We start from the raw sequence: 13,240 nt of genomic DNA, 5'->3' as shown, positions 1-13,240 counted from the left end.
GTAATTTTGACAACCAAAAATGCCGTATATTATAATGCGAAGTCGCCGTTATGTCCTTTTCTGAATAATTGTTCGTTAGCGTGCGCTCGTAAAAAGTACAGACAGCCAGGAAATTTCTCCCTAGAGGGGGAATCTCAGACACGCGTGAAGAATATGATTCAGCGTGTTCTACTTTTGAAGGATGTTGTCGCGCTGCAAATACAGTAGAGTCGATTATCCGACGTGACGTGGAACGAAGGAACGAACCTATCTCGGATAATCGAGATCTCGACTAGCAAGAAGGGAGGCTTCGTGGGTGTTGTTTTTATTTTATTAACATGTTATTATAATTATTGATATAATATCGATACAATTCACATTTGATATAATATTTAAACAAATATGCGAGCATTTTGATGCGATCTTTGATACGATATTTAACGTAGTATCTAAGTTTAATTAACTATTTAATTGATTAAAAGTTTGATCAACTGCCTCAACAGTGTCATGGTATTTACGCTTTTGTGCTCTGTATGTTAAACTTTCGAAAAAGATGAAGTTATGGTTAAGCTCGAAGCATTCCGGATGATAGAAAATTTTGGTTAAACGGTAAAAACATCACCTTCTCTGTAATACCTGAACGATAGAAATTTAATTGAAAAATGAAATTTGAAATTTGCATGTTGCACAATGTTTGCCATTTTATCGTGGTCTCCGTAAGTCCGATTCTATCGGATCTGACCGGTTTACGAACGATGAACGTTCATGTATGTGTGTATGCGTGTATAAGTACATAAGAGAGCGTGCAGACGTCGTGAAGCCGACTTTCTCCTTCGCCGAGCAATAAGGCGGTATTACGCAACCACGCTCTCCGTACCTTTTACCATGTTGCAAACAGAGAGCCGTTGGTCAGGCCTGTTTTCATCATCCGCACTCAAGCTGCGATGTATACGCGTGAAACGTTTCCTTCGAACTCGAATGACATACACTGCGTTTCTCTCCAGCCTCTTATCAATTACTCTACACTACCAGAAGTACCTACATAGTACTTTCTCATCGATGTTAACGTAATTAGTTCCTTCTTAATTGAAAATCTAGTTATTGTATTCTTTACGATCATATTTTATATGTATATATGCAGATTTCAATATCATTGCCAATTATTTTCGGTTACGCTTATCCTTTCTTATTTTTACAAATATGACGTAATAAATGGAACGTGTAATAATAACTAAACTGCGGATTTTCATGCATTTATGAAAAATCGAAAAGCAGAAATTGTACGTAAAAGTATATGTGATATACGAAAATATTAAAAGCGAAGTAGATGCTATAATAGAGTTAATGGGTGAAATAAATTTTTATAGAAGTTCTATCGCTTCAATTATGTCGGTAAAAATATGAAATCGTACAAAACAGGCTAATAGTAATAATAATAATAATAATAATAATAATAATAATAATAATAATAATAATAATAATGTCTAGCTACAACGCAACAATAACTGTTATATTGAAATAATATAATAACATAATTTTAACCGAAATTTTGTTTACCTTAAAGTGCTTCGCTTCTTCAAAGAATCTTTACATATCGTACACTAAATCTGCAGCTTAATGCCTAATTGTTATTAGTAGTATAAAGTTAGTAACGTAAATTAAGCCTCAGCTGTATAACCGTAGAATTTTTCTTTCACTTATGAGAATAAAATTATAGTTGATTAGAGGTTTTGCGAAATAGTTTGGAAACTAGGAACTATAATAACCCTTATTAATAAACTACTCGATATCAATGTAATGATATAGCAGTAAATTAAGTACAACGATAAAAAGAGATGAGAGCGTGTAGATACAGTAACTTGTAACTCGTACAACGTTATATACGATTATAAACATTTTACTAAGTAACATGAAAAGTTTAGCATCGTAGAAGCACTTAGAATAATAAATATGCGCATAAAACTCGACCTCCTTTTTCGTGTGCATTGAAACTATGCTCATTACGTTTTAGTTTTATCAGTTAGTATCTTTTTTTACATTAGAACTTTATGTTGCGTTTTTTAATTGCGTTAATTATTTTGAATAGCCTACTATCCTTTTAATTAATACATCGTAATTCCTTGCTTAACTATATTAATAATTACATACATAATTCAAAAAAAAAAAAAATAAAAAAAAAATAAATTAGATTTAATCCAGTTGAAAAGAAAATGTTAAAAGAACTGCTTAATGCAAATATTTACATTGGTCTAAAGCAAGATTAAATTAACTTACTAATTTGCTAATGCAATCTGTACGACACACGTATAATTATATCACGTATAACATATTTTATATACATGTACATCTGCTTATGTAATTTATTCGTATATATTGCTATTATTAATTAGTTGAATTTCTCTTATATTAGATTTCTACTATTGTAAATAATTAAATGTGGTATATAACTATTCCAGTAATTAAAAATATATGTGCGGAGGAAGATAATAAAAGATTGTACTATTTCGTGAAAAGTGCATTGAAACTAAAGCTGCTTATACGCGCTGAAACATATTACGATGTATGCATCAACACTTAAGCCCGATTTACGCTGAATGTCGAAAGTACGATTCACGATCAATCAAACTCTAGGATTTTACGGAGGTATTCTTGCTAAAGCCCGGTTCAGAATAGCGATCACGGTCAGATCACGTCAAATCAGGCATCGGTCAAGAGATTTCCATTTAACTTGACCGATCCGCCTATTGTGAATGCTATCACGTTACATGTAAGAGATTTTCACCGGTGTCTGATTCGACGTGATCCGACCGTACCATGATTGCTAGTGTGAATCAAACTTTAGGTTCCATGATGCATGGTACAATGTATGTAGTTTGGTATCGGCAAATCGACACCGGAAGCAACTTGTATCGATGCAGGAATCAGAATCCTACGTCAAGCTTAGTCTACACTGGCAGACATTTATCCTCGTACATTTACAGGCTATAAATAAGCAAGTAACAACACGAATTTTAGTAATTTTAAGCGTTTTAAAGTCGCTTATACATTTTTGAGATAGTAACAAGCGCACGCCTAAACGTAATAAATAAATAATTAAACATCTGCTATTAAAATTTATTTATATTAATCTTTGCTTGAAAAATATAGCGTCGATAACGAATCTTGGAATACTATTCGACAAGTTCTTTACAAGTAACGTATTATTTATTATGAATTAAATTTTGGCGGACTAAAGTTATCTTATAACAGGTGTTTCAAAACTTTCCAGCATAATTACAAAAATTATAAATCGTAATCTATTTGGCGAAATTCTCAACGATGTGACAATACCACAATACGTCGGAAACTTCGCTAATTGCCATTGTTCGCTGAATGAATAATTTTGTCGAGTTAATATTAGACTTTTAAACGTTGCTTTGATTTTTTAGTTGAAACAAATTGCTGCATAATGGAACGATTAAAGATTTGAAACATCAAAAAATTTCAACATCTACTTTGATACGTTACTATTAATAACTTTGTAGAATTACGCGCGAGTATTGTCAGAATTATGTTCATTAGAGAGTATTACCTTCGTGAGTCACGTTCATTGAAAATTCGTTGCGGTGGTTAATTAGTTTTATCGTCGCAAAGGTAGTATGTAGTATGTGACCAAATGTAATTATATAGCATTTATCTTACAGAAGAGATCATTAACATCGTTATTACACACATACACATTGTCGTCGTTGAAAGGATAAACTACAAATATATTACAAAATTGAAGCACCATTCATCCACTAAGCGGTAGAAACTATTTCATGTGGTTAAACGAGACTAAATCCTGTTTAAACGATGGAAAGAGATTTTCTTCCGTATTGCGAACAATATTCGTCCAAAGCTCTTAATCTTATTTTAATATTCATTAAACTAAAACTATTAATCCTATCTTGACGTTATCTATATTAAATTTGGCTGAACTTCAAATTGTTTCATTATTAGCTATAAATGTTTAAGTATTAATGTTCCTAAATTTTATCGATATAAATATAATAGTAGAAATATAATAATTTCTGGATAAAAGCGATCGGTGGAGCAACGTCACTGAATATGAGACACGTGCTTCGTACGAAATTCCATTGTATTTTTACAAAGAAGTGGAATGCCACTGAAGTAGGGTTTAGAACCACTATAACCAATGACAACATCGTCCGCATGCGATTTTAATTTACGCGAATTAAACGCGATCGTTTCAGTAATATACCATTATGTTCTCTTCTGTAGCGAGTTTTTATATTCATTTACAAAGAAGGTTTGCGCAACATTAAAAGTAAATTATTTGACCATTTTCTTTATTGGCTTCGAGTCTTTGTATTATCAACTAATTGCGTTATCGTCTATACGAATCATTAAAAAACCGTTCTCGTAACAAGTTAACTTCTTTTTCCGAACCCAAGATGTTCCTAACACGAGGTACGTCGTCGAAAACAAAAGCATCTTATGGACATTCGGAAATGGAGCAAACTGACAAGGAAGACAGTTCTGAATCGGAATTAGATGACGACGCAGAATTTGGTTTGTGTTTGTATTCTCAGGACCAAGCTAACGAACGATAGCTGCGATACATCAAGAGCTAGAGATGGCTGCATGAATATCGTGGAGCTACCAACGCTGCCTTCCTTCGTGTGTCCAATTTATTTTAAAAAGAGGCAAAAAATAAGTAGCTTTTTATTTTACATCACAATTTCAACTTTTCATTTGAATTTTAAACAAGAGCATTGTTTTAAAAGCATTAATTTTATACTCTTTTATATTTTCTGCATTTTCATAGTAAGTAACAGTGAAAATGAAACTCGTAGTTTTTTAAGCATGTATAAATGAATAACGAATGTAGAGGTACAAAAACTTTTAAAAAGCTTTCATTTTCTATTATCTGATATTTAATCAAACGCAAATCCGATACCGTTGCCCCGTTTCATTATTTAATTAATTTGATTCTTCGATGGGGGATAATAAAAGCAAAATATAGTTCTTCCATTAATTAAAATTAACGAAAACATATTTCATGATCCAGACATTTTGCGTTACCATTTTTAAATAAATATTACCGAAGAAATTGGTCGCTAACAAAAGTATTTCGCAACAAGTTTCGACAAACTATCAAAAATTTTACTTCTAACAAAAAAAAAAAAAAAATTCAATCGCGCGTTACTATTATGCTTGAAACAATAACGATTTGAGTCTGTATACGATTGCACATACATGAATAGCGCTTCAGAGTGAAAAAGCTATTGTCGCCAACAGATCGATCCTTTCATCCCACCTCTCCACTAGATGATACGAAAAAAATATAAGAACGTTCTTTTTATTGTTTTTAACGTAGATTATGATGCAAATAAAAAGTTTTCGTTCGAACTTTCCGAGGTTATTTGAAGGTCGCTCTGTCACTCGCCATTTAAAAATGGTGTGCCATTTTTTGTTCCATTATGACAAAAAGAAAAGGAACAAAGAAAAGTCGAGTTCAATACGCTACTTTTAAGTGACTTTGGGTCAAAGCAAAGCCGCTCATCGTAATCAGAACATAAGAAACAACAAGGAAAATGTTCCAATTTTTTATTTTACATCATCTATCGTTTGTCAGTTTCTTTAAACGGGGAGAATTTGTGGACATCCTGTATGTAGTAAGATATCTGTTTTACGTTTAAAGCTACTTGCATAATGTAAAAGTGACTTCAATTTCGCTCTTCCGAATCTTACATATCGTTGCGTGTTTTTAGTCAAAGTATTTTGCCTTTCACAGTTCACAGGACGCTTGGTTCGGCTGGATATCAAGCTGATTCACCGCACTTCCGTTAAACGCGCGTACGAGCAGTTCGAACTTGTAAACACATTGCGGACCGAAATAAGGTTTATATATTAATAGCTCGTTCCCAGATGCATCCGGATGAAAGTGGCCAAGCTGCGAGAAAGAGCGACTTCGAATCGAACGAACCAACGAACACTGTGCCGTACGTGAAGAGAGCATTTCTCCAACGCGCTCTTTGAAGCTTATGTTAAAGGCATCAATTGACCTTGAGTGGCTCGATGGTCTCTAGGAAGTACAACAAGTGCTTGAAAGAGCGTTTGATATCGAAGAAGTGACCGAAATTCCCACTTTTGTATACTATCTTGACTCCTCACGATATTTCATTTTTCAGTAAAATTGTACAATGCCAGTGGTTTATTACGAATTATCGAACGAATAAGCCAAACGTTTCGGTCAAACTCAAAGCTTATTTAAAGAAAAAGTACGGCCAAATGTTCGATCAGAACATCCACCGTTGCTTTCTGCCACTGTAAGTCGTCTGTAGTAATGCCCATTTTAATATCCGCAGTTGGGACCAAATCGGGACGCTTATTCGGGCAAGTGATATTCTGCGAATACAACAAAAGCAAGGAAAAGGAGCGAGTGTGAGTGACATACTGATATACCGATACGTGGGAACACGGGCTCGAGCATCAATCGATATGCGACCGGAACAATCGACGAGGATCCGTGTCAAGTTTCATTCGACGCTTTATCTCATTCGGTGTGCTCGAGACTCATTCCGAGGTCCTATTTCCAAGAATTGGTGGCGATAGCGACGCACGCAAAAATGAACGCTACTGTATGGCAAGAGATGAATTCCATCATGGAAAAATGTCGTGTCTTTGGACAAGATCTCATCGTCAGGATATTTTTGTATTAGCGAGTAAACTGGCCGTTACAAGATGTCCCAATCAAGACTCTTCATGGTGTCTTTTGTTGCAGAACCAGTGTATGGTCTAACGTTGTCATGAAGCAGTTTCACAGAACGTTATTCTTTGTCAGTGATCTGACGATTAATAATTCTGACGAAATAAACTCTGAGATTCACTGAAAAATTTGGGTTATTCGTTGATACGCCTAATTTCTACAGAGTGTCTCATTTTAATCGGTCCCTAAACTATACGTTATTCGAAAAAATGTCTCAAATAAAATTTGTGCTTCAAGGGGGGCGTCTTATGATCATCACCAAATTTGTAGGTGTGTTGAAGATGTTTTCGAGATCTCCAGGTGATCTTTATTTGTTAAAATGGAACTATATATTTTGTTATACACCGTTTGATACAGTTTTTTAATTCTCTGTAAAAAGTTTATTTTTATAGACATATTTAGCAAGGTTTATATTATATTATGTCGTAAAGCAATATTTACATAATTTTAAACGCGTAGAGAAATTTAGAGTAAGACCAAAATTTAGAGTAAGTATAGAGTAAAACCATTTCATATAATTTTCGAGCTTCTCATATTACATTTCGTATTATATTAATTTTCGTGTTATATGTCGTTTTCAGCAATAAGATATTCTAACTTTTAGTAGTTATTTTTGTACATTCTTCGCTTAGAAATTTGTATCACGTTGTTAGGTAACAGTAACTTAAAATGGAACTTTGAACAGATAAAATCGCGTGCCTTTGATAAAATCTCTATTGGCGCAAAGTACGTACATAGCAGGCTATTATATCGTTAGATTACAGAAAGGAGTGGGAATAGTGTACTTACAATAGTATCAATAGCATTGCACGCAATAACACGTATAAATATAGTATTAACGTTAGTCTTGTGAGCAAAGTTAATGGTATGAAATTAACATTAACGTCAGTTGCATAATTGACTACTCGTTCTGTATTTTCTTCCTCGACTAAAATAGAAATTTAAGTTTTGACAAACAAGTGATACGAAAAAGATTATGATATGAAACTAACGCTAACGTTGGTTACGTAATTGGCTGTTTTTTTTTTTTTTTTTTTTTTTGTGTGTTTCCTTCACCGATCAAAATAAAAATTTAAGTTCTTACAAGAAAAATATCCAACTCGCTAATAGCAAGGGAAAATAAAAAGTAACGAGGAATATTAAGTTAAGATGCGTCTATTATATGCACGAATAACTCATTTTGTTTCGATAAATCATTATTTGGCGAGGAAGTATCTTTTTGCGTCATGTGCTCTTTCGATCGTCACTTCGACGAATCATTGGACACGTGGAATAAAGGGGCCTGATGATAATTTAGTTATATTCGTCAGGAACATCGAATGAAAGGGGACAATCAATCTACTTGTCATTGCAAAATTGAGGAAACAATAGTTATTATATTTTGTATATCATTATATATCACTGTCATATCTTATAATCCTGTATTTCACCTTATCAAACTGAGACTACTTTTGAATAGTTAATAAATTAATTTTCTTACTTGAATAAATTGTCCTTTACAAAGGCGACATTAATTTCTTAATTTAAATTTATTAATAACCATATAAATTTTCATATACCATAAAAGTGCTCTACGATGAACTTGTAATCGATAAAGTTTGTAATTTTTTAGGAAACTATGTCCATCTCGTATGTAGCTAAGCGTCTTAATAAACACAAAGATAATTTGATAAAGTAGATTCGTTGAAATTTCTATAAAACTAACAAGAGATATTTAACAGTCGATAAATATTATAGAAATTACTAAGTACAAAGAGTAATTTATAAATTGATTTCTTTTTGTGTAATGACTAGTTTTCTTAATATACTAGTTTCTCAATCACGAATAGGTTATGGAAGAAATTCAGATAATTCTTTCTATTCTAAATAATTTTGATTCGTAAGCATTACTGCTTGATTAATCGAATATATACAGCTGATTTAACCTTCTTTCAAAAATGTATCTATATAAATCGTATTGTTAAAAATTTAGAAAATAATAAGAATTTGTTAATAATACTTAATTTACTAATTCGATCGATCAAGATTTACGTAGTATTAGTTAATGCGTTTCCACGTTTTCGACCTTATTAACGTTAATAACATCGAAAAAGGAAAAGATTAATTGAACGTGTTAAAACGATCTTGAAGTTGCTTACCTTGGGCTGGCCATGCGATGACGTTTCTTCTTCACATTCGCCACGTGACAATAGTCCAAGGAATCGTGTTCAGAAAAATCCGAGACTTAACAATAACTGGAAGAATCGAAACACCGATCAGGATCTTGTCAAATGCAAAAACGATTGCCAGGAGGAAATAACGTATTCACTAGAAAGATAACCACCGAACGATAACTTTGAAATTTGACAAAATATCTCTTTGGAACTCGCGAAAAATATTCCAAGTGTTCCTAACCTTAATACGTTAACAAGCGTATAGGACCGACTTTAACCGAATTTGGACCAATTTTAACCGAACTTGGACCACTCGAGTACGCATCGACGACCGAACTTTTTCGCACGAGTCGTTACGGTCACGTCAACGACGGCGACGACGGCGACGACGACGACGATGCTGACAGCGGCAGCCGACGAAGCGCGGATACACGACAGGAATAGCGAACTCCGGGGAGAGTAAAAGGGGGCGGTTGGCGGTAGCCGCGGAAAGGGGGTGGGGAGTGAAGTGAACCTAAGCGCAGGTTTCTGCGCTCGGCGAGTACATTTGCCTATCGAATGCACTTTTCTGCGATATGGGAATAGTCGTAGCAACAGGGATGCGTTTCTTCTTTTTTATTCGCTGCAAAAGCTACGCTATCAACGCTTTTATGAAACATCCACGAATAGATTTTCTACGGTTCCTTTTCAATATTAGAGGAAAGTAGCCAAATATGGAATATCATTTCGTTTTTCCAACGTCATTCTCACAAAATCAATCACGACAAATAAAAATTTTTATGGATATTCGATCATATATCTACGCTCAATTCCGGACCATTTTTACACTTTCAACGCTATGAACGATTTTCGATACTGGATCGAAATTAAAAAGATGGAAATCATACCCAGTGCGGAATAGACACCCAAATATGGAATACCGACGTCGGGTACTATGAAAATTAAAAGACAAACGAAAAATATTTTCTTTCTTCTTGATCGTAACAAAAGCACACGTTTTAATAATTGCAAGATGCAGCTATTTACAATAGTCGCAAGTCCGGGTATCAAACTCTGCAGCAGTACACTCGTGACTACGCTAAAGTGGTTTGATGCTTAAAGGTAGCCCATTTTCTTTTCTCGAACCGTTTTTATGGCTGCTCCAGCCATCTCTTTCTCGTCCCATAGTTTTCTTTCTTATTGATTTTTCCTCGTGCTCGGAGAGGATGTTCTGCTATCTTATAAGTAAAACGACCTATAAAAAAAAAAATAACTCAAATATTGGGATATTGTATAATTGGACCGCTACTGGGTGTCTATATTTGGAATTTTACAAAATTAAAAACGTGATATTCAGCTCGTAAATACCTCCGAGTATCACAGATAAGTATGCTAGCAACGACAAGGAGCACAAATATAGCAAAATAATAACAAATACGAAAAGACACGTCAAATTTATACACCATCGAAACTTTTCCAGTAAAAAACCAGTAAAAAAGTAAAACGATCCTGGCACGATATTTTAACATCCGCCCGACTGATGAACCCCTACGTGTACGGTACGAAGCTTAACGAGTGACACAATCTATAGCTGTTTCATAGATATTCATTTGTCGGATCTTTAAAAATACATCTTTAAAAATTATTCTGTATTTGACTACTTTTCCCTGTTAAATTCAATTCTTTGGTAGCAAATTTATTAACACATATAGTGTGCCACCTAACTCTGTCGCCTCTAAGTACTCTCTTATTTGTCACGATACAAAAGAATGTTTTAAACAAAATTGCGTGGTATCGAGGGGGACATACCGTGCTTTTATCTATTTGACCGTGCGATGAGCACGAAACGTTCAGTAAAGATGACATTAAAATAACTAAACGGATATTCTCATTTCTTATTACATATCCCTGTAGACATTTAGACGTTTTTGAAACACTGGAAACTTGTGTTCGATAAAAGCACAGCATGTTCCCCCCGTTACCATATAACTTTTGTTTGAAACGTTTTTTAGTATTATGGCGAGTAAGAGAATAATTAAGGATGGCAGAGTTAGATGGGACACCTTGTATATGTAAAATACATATTTATACCTACAAATAAATAGCTAACTTGGGATAGATAACTAATTTTGGTTCTAATAATAATAATATCTTATATTACACTTGAATCAAGGTAATTATCAACTTTTTTATATACAGTGGCGAGCAGGAGAAAGTTTAAAATTGGTAGTTACGTATATAATCGTAAGTAAAATTTGTGGTTTAAGATTTTTTCTGTACTAAACATTCGTCCGTTATATTATATTAAATTATATTGTACATTTATCTCTCTTGTCAATTATAATTCAGCTTTGTAAAATTACCGTGTTTTCCCTTACTTACTCTTTAAACTTTCTCTTGACTGCCTCGTTTAATACTTTCTGTACCAATACTAGATTTAATTCATTTGAGTCGGAATGATGTTCTCTTTCGATTAGTTCTCGTTTGTATCGTTTAACAAACAGAACAACAAAACAAAAAACACTTTTGAATATCATAAATGGCATATTATCATCTTAATCTCCCATTGTTGAACTGTCTTATTCAAAGTTCCCTTGTAAAGACTAGAAACAAACGTAGACGATAAGAACAAACGGTAGTCGAAGTAGAATTGTTGAAACAACGACGTAGACAAAATAAATACATATTGACGACCATGACGAAGATAATTTTTAGAATAGGAAATATAATTATGGCACCGACAGCGCTTAAACAAGAATAGATGGCGTGGAATGAATAAATTAATAAATTATATCAGAAGGAAGATTAATCGTAATTCAGCAACGTTCATTTCAAAAGATAGCACGTTTTTGCATTAAATCATTAGCACTAATGGTTTCAAAAAAGTGTATGATGACAATGAAAAGTGAGTATATATATCTTAAAGGCACGAAATTTATCCGGAAATCCTCACGCGCTTGTTGCATTAATTGGAAATTGAAAATTGATTGGAACGATACGGAGTATCAGGAATACAAATTAACGATAAAAAACATAGGTAAGTTAATATTATACGAATTTTGAAAAATGTATACTCGCGCATTATTCGATGACGTTTAATTTGCCAGTTAATAACACCGAGTCGCATTACTCGGTGATCGATACGGAACGAGAATTTATTTTCCGTAATTTTCTGTCGGAGGGAAACAAGCTGTCGTCGGAAGTAACACGTTTGAAAAGACCTTCCTACTTCAAAGTTTCCACGGGTATAGTTAACCGGTCGTGTTGTTTGTACTCCGGTCGGTTTCGCTACAAAGGAATTCGAGTTTTCTCTACGAGGTGAACGGTTGCCACGGAAGAATTTCTGTTTCGGCAGTATCGTTTGGTTAACCGCCGTTCCAGAGGCAGCAGTTTCGTGTAAACGTGAAAGATTACACAAGCTTCGTGGCATAACGTCGTGTATATAACATCGCAACATTGTACCAACTTCCTTAATTTACTTTTACGCCACGCGTTCGCCTATTTATGCTCGCGTCGCTATGGGGATGCTTTTAGCTAATAACACGTCGTAACGACCCTTCCTTTCTTCTCTTTTATTTACCTCGTCGTGTCTCCTTCTCGCACTCGTCCCTTCGTCATCCTTGTATTCCTATCCTCGAAGGATTTACTAAATTTTCAACGTGACTTTCCGTGTACATCTTATCGAAGGTGCCGCTTTTAACTTTGCTATGATCCTTGAATTTTTATATCTAGAATCTTACTTTTATTAAATTTATTCTATTCAAGGTCACAAGGATTAACAAAAGTAAGGCAAGTCACAAATATAAATAATGGTATTTATACATTTTGTATGTATTACATAGCACACACGATAAAATTGCCGTACAATACAATGCAATTAACCTAAAGCTAAATTAATATGATACAGTCTATCTTGAAACTAAATCCGTAGTTTACGATATCGTAATTGGCGATATAGATGAATATCTTTGAGAAAATAAAGAAAGATTTTCTCAATGTTTTTCGTGACTTTGATACGCCCGAATCTTATTTGGACGAGCAAATTTAATTTTGCACCGGGAAACGTTACTACAATTAAGAAAAAGAATCCACACGCAACATGCAGTTACAGCAATTGCATTTATTTCGTTCATTTTTGGTTATAAGAGGAGAGTGTGTCGGTTTAGTGTGCCCAATTCTAAGTCTGGTGAGAATAATTTGCTGTTTCCGCGACCGCTTCTAACTTAGTTGCGATTGATAGTTCAGTAAAACGTACCTTTTTATTAATATCATCGACGTTCCATCGTAAGAGTTTACCGTTATCCATATTGATGATATTTTCTTGATTATTCTTTAGAACTATAGATAACAACATCAGACTAAAGCAATAGAAAAT

At 34.0% G+C, this 13,240-nt stretch overlaps 1 protein-coding gene across 1 annotated transcript in view; it reads right to left on the bottom strand.

The window, feature by feature from the left end:
* The window catches only part of LOC132908983 (brain tumor protein), a 155,075-nt gene extending 145,790 nt beyond the window's left edge, over positions 1-9,285 (bottom strand). The window contains exon 1 of the mRNA XM_060963507.1: positions 8,872-9,285. The gene's annotated coding sequence lies outside the window, so the exon portion shown is untranslated. The remainder of the gene's footprint in view (positions 1-8,871) is intronic.
* Positions 9,286-13,240: the final 3,955 nt, after the last annotated feature.

Source organism: Bombus pascuorum, chromosome 7 (genome assembly GCF_905332965.1).
Source record: "Bombus pascuorum chromosome 7, iyBomPasc1.1, whole genome shotgun sequence".
In the NCBI taxonomy this organism is placed as follows: domain Eukaryota; kingdom Metazoa; phylum Arthropoda; class Insecta; order Hymenoptera; family Apidae; genus Bombus; species Bombus pascuorum.
This window is presented reverse-complemented; position numbering and strand designations above follow the sequence as displayed.